Genomic DNA, 8,041 nt, shown 5'->3' on the forward strand with positions numbered 1-8,041 from the left:
TGGATTTGTTTGATCTGCTATCCCCTGCCTCTTCGACATGCCTAAAATCTAAATCCGCCAAGCAGAGGAAAAAAGATAAAAAAATGAGTGTTGAGCGTACCTTTCGTAATTGGCTCACTGCATACACCACTTACATGGGTATTATAGTCGCTAGTTACCCTGACAGGGGTTGGCACCTGACCAACTACCTACTTATCACCCTAAAGGCTGAAGCCATGTCTGGGGGGGAGGCGGCACTTGCCTATGACCAGGCATTCAGGGAGCGGGCGGCAGGGGACGACACAGCTAGATGGGATATCGAAGATGATGACGTGTGGTCTGAGTTGGTTGCCCCATTCTTCAAGAAAGGGTCTGACAATGTGAAACAGTCCAAATACCAATCCAAGGCCCCCAAGAGATCTTGCTGGGAGTATAACAACGGTTCCTGCTTCGGAGAAAAATGCCGATTTGCCCATGAATGCGAGCGCGGTAGTGGATCTCGCCCCACCACAAAATGTTTTCGGGGGTAGAAGTTTTTTCAAGGCGCAGGCACATCTCCAGACAAAAGAGAGGCCGGAGCCTCTACAGGCTCCTCTGGCACACAGCAAAGCAAAAACAATGCCCGCAAATAGTGTTCTCCTTTCCCTAGCCCCCTCACCCGTATCTATATCAGCAATGCTGCCGTTTTTACTCCAGTACCCCAATAAAGAGGCAGCAAAATACATTGAGGAGGGCTCTAGGGAAGGTTTCCACATCCCAGTGGTAGTCACCCCTTCATGCACCAACCCCACAAACCAAAGTCTGTCCGAGATATGCCACACATTGCTGAGAAGAAGATCACCAAAGAACGTTTGCTGGGGCGAGTGGCAGGTCCATTTCCCACCCTCATAGTGTCTCCACTAGGTATCGTGCCTAAGAAGGCCCCAGGCGAGTTTCGATTAATACACAACCTTTCTTACCCAAAGGGTGGGTCAGTAAATGACCATTCCTCAAGAACAATGCTCAGTCAAATATGCATCTCTTGATCAGGCAATCAGGCTGGTTAGGGAGTGCGGCTCGGGCGCGCTCATGGCAAAATGTGACATCGAATCGGCCTTCCGTTTGTTACCAGTCCACCCCAGGGACTTCTGGTTGCTAGGTTTCAAATCATATCTGGGTATTGAACTGGATTCTGTCAGCCAAACCTCTCGCCTGCCCCTGGCCGAACTCGCCACGTTGAGGGAATTGGTTACCACCACGATGGCCCAGAAAACGACCACGTTGCATCAGGTCCAGACACTCTTAGGACACCTCTATTTTGAAGGCAGGGTTATCTCGCCCGGTTACGCCTTTTGCGCACGCCTAGCCCGTCTCACGGCTGGCGGTGTTGCCCCCCCCCCCACATCAGGGTCACTCATACCATAAGGGAGGACCTCAAAATATGGCTGACCTTCCTGAAAAGTTACTATGGGGTATCCTTTTGGCGAGATTGGCTGCTGCTTAAGGAGCAGCTACAGGTGCACTCTGACGCCTCTGGTCGCTCTGGCTTCGGTGTCTACCTCACTGGCGTGCGCAGCCTTGGCCGACATCTTGGCACACGGAGGGCATTAGATGCGATTTAACTTTTCTTGAGTTCTTCCCAATCCTAGTGGCTCTCCGGGTTTGGGGGACCTCCTCAAGGACACCAGGGTGTGCTTCTGGTCGGACAACCAGGCGGTGGTAAGAATCATTGCGAAGCAATCTGCAAAAGCCAACAGGGTAATTCGCGTGCTCCGTCTCTTCGTGCTGGAATGTCTGAAAGGTAACATCTCCTTTTCCGCGCGGTTCACCCCGGGCCTCAATAACGACATTGCAGATGCCCTGTCTCGCTTTCAGATGGAGCGTTTTGGCGACCTAGCACCCGAGGCCGATCAACTCCCAGAAGCCTTTCCGGAGGACCTCTGGGAACTCGGTCGAGAGAAGTGACAGCAGGGGTACTGAGCCCCCTTGCACCATCAACATTGCAATCCTACACCAGAGCATGGTCCCAATTTGAGGGGTTCAGAGATAAGTTTGGTTTACGACGCAGACGTGCAGCTAAGGAGTATGATGTTCTAATAGTTCACCTAAAGCGTAGAGGCATGGCCCCTTAAGACAATCAGCCTGCACAAGGCTGCTTTCTCATACTTCAGCAACTGTTTTTGGCTCCCAGACCCCTGTAACACTTCCCACGTAAGGAAGCTTTGCAGGGTGGCGTCGCTCTCACCCGCCCATTCCAGATAAGAGGAGGACAGTAACCATTGAGATCCTCCGGCTGATATCGGATGTGCTCCCCAGTATCTGATGGTCCAACTATGAGGTTAGGCTATTCAGGGCGGCCTTCTCCCTGGCCTTCTTTGGTGCGCTCCGTATCGGAGAGTGCGTTGGGGGCACACTGTCATCTCATCGCAGGGGCTTGTCTGTGGCTGATATCAAGCCTGACAGGCGCATGCTACAAGTCAAAATCCGAGCCTCCAAAACCGATCAACTAGGTAGGGGTACCACGCTAAGCCTAGCCCCCTCCCCACACACTGGACCATGCCCAGTCACGGACACACGCAAATTCCTGAAGGTACGTCCTCCAGGACCAGGCCCTCCCATTCATGCATCAGGCCGCCCCATGACCCGTTGCCAATTTGTCTCAATATTGCGTAAGGCCATTCATGCTTGTGTAGGTGACCCGGCACAATTTTCTGGGCATTCCTTTCGTATCGGTGCAGCAACCACGGCAGCTGCAAGCGGCCTCCCGGCAGAACACATAAAAGCAATGGGGCGGTGGCGTTCAGCTGCCTTCAAAGGCTACATTAGATACAACCAGCAGACACTGACAGATACCATATAATCCTTTCTTTCAGGCTCAACCCCCAAGCATGTGTGGATCTTCGGCCACAGCATAGTGCATTGGGCGGCCATCCATACCACCACTGGTCCAGGCGGAGAACATCTGGGTCTGCAGCCAAAGATCTCCATTGCCTGGTTCAGACAACGGGGAAGGCGTTGGGATCCCCTGCTCCCTCGGTTGCGTCACGAACTTGCGTTCCGAAGCCACCACTGGTCCAGGCGGAGAACATCTGGGTCTGCAGCCAAAGATCTCCATTGCCTGGTTCGGACAACGGGGAAGGCGTTGGGATCACCTGCTCCCTCGGTTGCGTCACGAACTTGCGTTCCGAAGCCACCTGGTCCAGGCGGAGAACATCTGGGTCTGCAGTCAAAGATCTCCATTGCCTGGTTCGGACAACGGGGAAGGCGTTGGGATCCCCTGCTCCCTCGGTTGCGTCACGAACTTGCGTTCCGAAGCCACCACTGGTCCAGGCAGAGAACATCTGGGTCTGCAGCCAAAGATCTCCATTGCCTGGTTCGGACAACGGGGAAGGCGTTGGGATCACCTGCTCCCTCGGTTGCGTCACGAACTTGCGTTCCAAAGCCACCTGGTCCAGGCGGAGAACATCTGGGTCTGCAGCCAAAGATCTCCATTGCCTGGTTCGGACAACGGGGAAGGCGTTGGGATCCCCTGCTCCCTCGGTTGCGTCACGAACTTGCGTTCCGCAGTGGGATGCCCTGCTCCCTCGGTTGCGTCACGAACTTGCGTTCCGCCACCCACCAAGCACGGTTGTGCTCCACCTCTGCGAAAATGACTTGGTCGTGCGTAAAAGCATAATTTTGATCAAAACAGTGACCGCAGACCTGGAAAGCGCACACGCCACTCACCCCAATATCACGATTTTCTGGTCCGAACCTCTGCCACGCTTGCATTGGCGTGGCAACATCAAACCCACTAGACTTAATTACACTGTGGAAAAAATCAATAGGGCAGTGCGCTCTGCAACCACTCGCATGGGAGGTCGGGTCGTGAAACACCCCAACATTAAAGTTTACATGCAGGAGCTATTTCAGCCCGATGGCGTGCACCTATTGGACCTTGGTAACGAGCGTTGGCTGAGCGACATCAGGCATGGCCTGATTGATTGGTGGAGGATGGAAAAGGCGTCTTTCAGATGTTGGTAGTCTTGGCGGCGAGACCGCAATTGCGGTCTCGGGTGGCGGTATCAGGCCTTGGGCGGAATCCTTTTGTCCATCTTCCTCTTGCGGCGGCGATACCAGGGTTCCCCGTTAAAGGGGTTTTCTGAAGGGAGGCTTTGGCCGTACACCGAAAGGTCGTCATTGCTCCCTCCTGCGGCGGCGGCATTACGGGGGCGGCCATCTCAGCTTGAACATATGTTCTCCAGAGCTGGCCCATCCCCCCCCCACACACTGGATAACCCTGATGCTCCCTAGGTCCCCGGCTGGGGACCGGGGAGGGAGAACGCCCAATGCCTGAGCCAAGGTCTACCCACATTTGAAATTTAATAAAGTTGTGGCCAATTTAATCCCATAGCACGTTGTCTTGAGTCGTTATTCACATGACGGGGGGACCGTGCAGGATCTGGGGACTCCGCCTGTCCACGCAAAGGGACCCCAAGGCTCATCTAGGGAAGGCCTTCCTTTTCTCCTCCTCTTCCCAACCCTCCTCCCTCAAACCTTGGGAGTTTGGTAGAGCAGGGGAGGCTTAACATTTGTGGGCTGCATTGCCCCATGCTCAAGCCTCCAAGGGCCACACGTCAAAGCAGCTGAGCCCAAAGTGTAAAAGTGTGTGTGACCAGCTTTAAACAAAGACACACACACAAATGAATTGAAGCCAAACAATGCTGGAGGGTCCCAAAACACCTTTTGGCATCGCAGGGAACCAGTGAGAGCATTCCGTCCAAAAATTACTTTTTTAAAACAATGCGTATTTTTATGTTGTGGAGGCACAAAAATATCTTGGGGATCATATAGAACTAGCCAAACTTTTAAAAACTCAGTGAAATGTAAACTAAAAAAGAAAGGTACATTGGGGGCGCAAAAATCCTTTCCCTTTTTATATTCTTTTGTTAGGATCACTTTCTCTCACCCCCCAGTATCCTGTCACCATCTTCTGTGCAGCTGCTGCTTTGGAGGACTAGAGAGGAAAGTGGGCTGGGGGTGGGAACTGAGTCGCTTCTTCTCCTAATTCTTGAAGTTAAGGTTTCCCCCATACACCTGTGAGAACAGGATGCTGTACTAGATGGGCCATTGGCCTGATCCAGCAGGCTCCTATTGTGTCCTTCTGTTCAATTCCTCACTGTCTTCTCTTTTAATTTACAGACAAGCCAACTTGGCTGTGCCAAAGAGTGTATCTACCTGACCTCCTCCCGTTTTAGGTGAGACGGGGGACATTTCCCTGGATGTGTGCGTCCGCAAGGAAGAGAAGATTGAGGCTAGCTTTGTCCTTCACCTTGACCGTGGCAAGGACTATTTCCTCACCATCAGTGGGAGCTACCTACCAAGCTGCTTCGGGACCTCCTTGGAAGCCTTGTGCTGGATGAGGCAGCCGCTTGGCGAAGTTCCCGTCACCAGACTTATTGACCTGGTAGGGAAAGGGGTTGATTTACCTGGCAGGTTCATGTGCTGGATGTCTACCCTTCCCACTCTGCTTGCCTGCTTGAAAAACAGCTGCTCTTCCACTCAGAAATGTGGGGGCTGGGGGTCCTCCGCTGCATTCAGCTTCAGCTTCTGTAGCTGTGCATCCGCTTCCTGTGTGCTGTTCATGCCCTTTGTTTGCCTTGACTGAGTCATCCCAGGTTCTGGTCCTCCCACCTGCCCTTTCGCAGGGCCACTGAACCGTGTGCATTTCCCTGCCATCTGCCCAGATACTGTTCAGCCAACGGGCTGTTTCTTTCTCTTCTCAGGGCCTGTGCCATTAACACCCTTGGTTGTCTTTTGCTCTTGCCTTCCTCCTCTGATCTCAGGGAGAAGACAGCTTCCTAGAAAAGGTAACAGTTGGCTTGCTATCCTCTAGATGTTCTTGTAGCGGGCTCAAATCAGGTTTACACGGGGGTTGCGTTCCGAGGTACCGTGCGTTTAAATGAAATTGCGTATATTGGGGACAGCATTGGAAAAGCCTGCAAACACCCTCTAAACTTCCGGAAGCCCTTTTGAAAGGCCTTTTGAAAACCAGCAGCCTCCCTGCAAAACTCCTTGCTCCAACTCTCCGCAGGCCTGAGAGGTCGGTGCCAAAGCTCCTGGGAGGGAGTCGAGATGCTGTTTCCATGCCACTTTGCCGCTTTTGTGCTCTTGGGGGGGGGCATTTTTGCCCCTTCAAGTGCCCCTTCCAGCTTTGCGGCAGTGTGCATGTGCCTCGAAGGCACGTAAATGGAGTTGCCCTTGTCACCGATCAGCAGCTGCTCCATGCAGTGGCAGCTGGTCCCTTAGGGCAAACCAGGCACTACCCCACCAACCTGACTTTCCTCTCAGGCAACCCGCACCTGCCTGCCTTCTGACTCAAATCCAGTCCAGGTGGTGGCTCTAGCTCTCTGCTTTGGTCTCTTCCCTAGTCTCAACGTGGCCCTTGTAGAACTCGGCAGAGGAGAACGGAGACGAAACCAGAATTTGCCAGCACTGCTTGTCACTGATTTCGCGCTGCTTGACTCTGGGTCCGCTTGCGATTGGCAGCACGGGAGGCAGAAAGCCCAGTCTCATGATGCAGGCGCCAGCCCCCTCTGGCCCCAAGAGCCAGTTTTCTCCTTGTCTCTGTGCGCAGCCACTGCTGCACAGGCTATGCCACTCTGGCTTACTCTTACCACCTGAGCACTGGCATTTGGGAAGCGGTAGTGGCTGCTTTGGGGTGGCTCAGGGAAATGTCACTCCTCTCGAAATCAGATCTACTTGGGTGTATTATCCTAGCCACAAGGAGACAGTGGTGACTGTCAATTTGGACAGCTGTAGACATTTAGAACCATGGAGGATATGTTTATCAGTGGCTATTTCTTGCCACTATTATCACAAACCACATGCTTTTGATTACCAGTTTCTGGGGAACATGATGGACAGAGTGCTCTTGTCCCCGTGTCCCCATGGACTCCCAAGGGCATGTGGTTGGCCATTGTGGGAACAAAATGCTGATCTAACCCAGCAAGGCTCCTGTGTTCTTTAGCAGGCACCAGCTACTCTTGCACTAAGACTCTGATACAGCATGTGTCATTCCCCACACCAATACTCTCTCTCTCTCTCTCTCTCTCTCTCTCTCTCTCTCTCTCTCTCTCGACAGGGGCGGGGAGTATTGGCAGGGGGGGGGTCAAATTCTCCATCCTTGCCAACTCCTTTTAGTGATGGGCTGCTTGCCACTGCTGTGCGCCTAAAGCTCTCTTGCTCCCCCCTCCTCTCTTTCTCTTTCTCTTTCTCTTTCTCTTTCTCTTTCTCTTTCTCTTTCTCTTTCTCTTTCTCTTTCTCTTTCATGTGGTCGCTTGAGATAGAACTAACCACCCTGAACATTTCTGGAGAGGAAGATGGGAAGGAGGCAGTGTGGCATCTGAATATAGACTGCATTTTTAATCAAGGCATATATTGGCTTATATCTTGATCAGGTTCCTAAATTAAATGGGCTTAGATTTTCAAAAGTATTCAAGCCAGGCAGAAGACCAGCAGTTTACAACCTTGGTAATGTTTATTCTCCTAGACAAGGGCCCCTTTTGATTGATAGCAGAAAACAATTCTCAAAGTCGTAAAAGCTGAAATTACAGGACACTGACCCTACATGTTACAGAAGATAAAAAAGGCAGAGATAAACATAATTAATAGTTGGTAAATAGTAAAATAATATCAATGTGCCTCCCAGTAAATGACCCAGATCTTCTTTCTAAGGTTAAAAGGCCAAGACCAAATGGGGAAGCATCTAGCTGGCAAGTCTTTTTTTCTAATGGGAAAAGCAGCTGGCTGAAGGAGGGGTTGTAAACTGGAGAGGCTTCTTTTGAAGCTGTTTTTTTACTGAGTTCCTTTTTACTTTACAAAGGCCTTATTCCTTTTAAAAGGCTACCTATGTTATGTATTAAATATATTGTCTTAAATGTAATTATGCAAAGGATTTAAGAAATGCTAGATTTCATATAGTTGTATTTAGCCCCCCTTGTCAGACAAGAGACGCCAAAACGAGCCCGCATGACAAATGGTTGTCAGACCTTTGTTTAAAGACCTCCAAAAGGAGATATTTCATTGATGATGCATGAGAATA

Source organism: Podarcis vaucheri, assembly GCF_965113315.1.
Source record: "Podarcis vaucheri genome assembly, chromosome: W".
NCBI lineage: Eukaryota > Metazoa > Chordata > Lepidosauria > Squamata > Lacertidae > Podarcis > Podarcis vaucheri.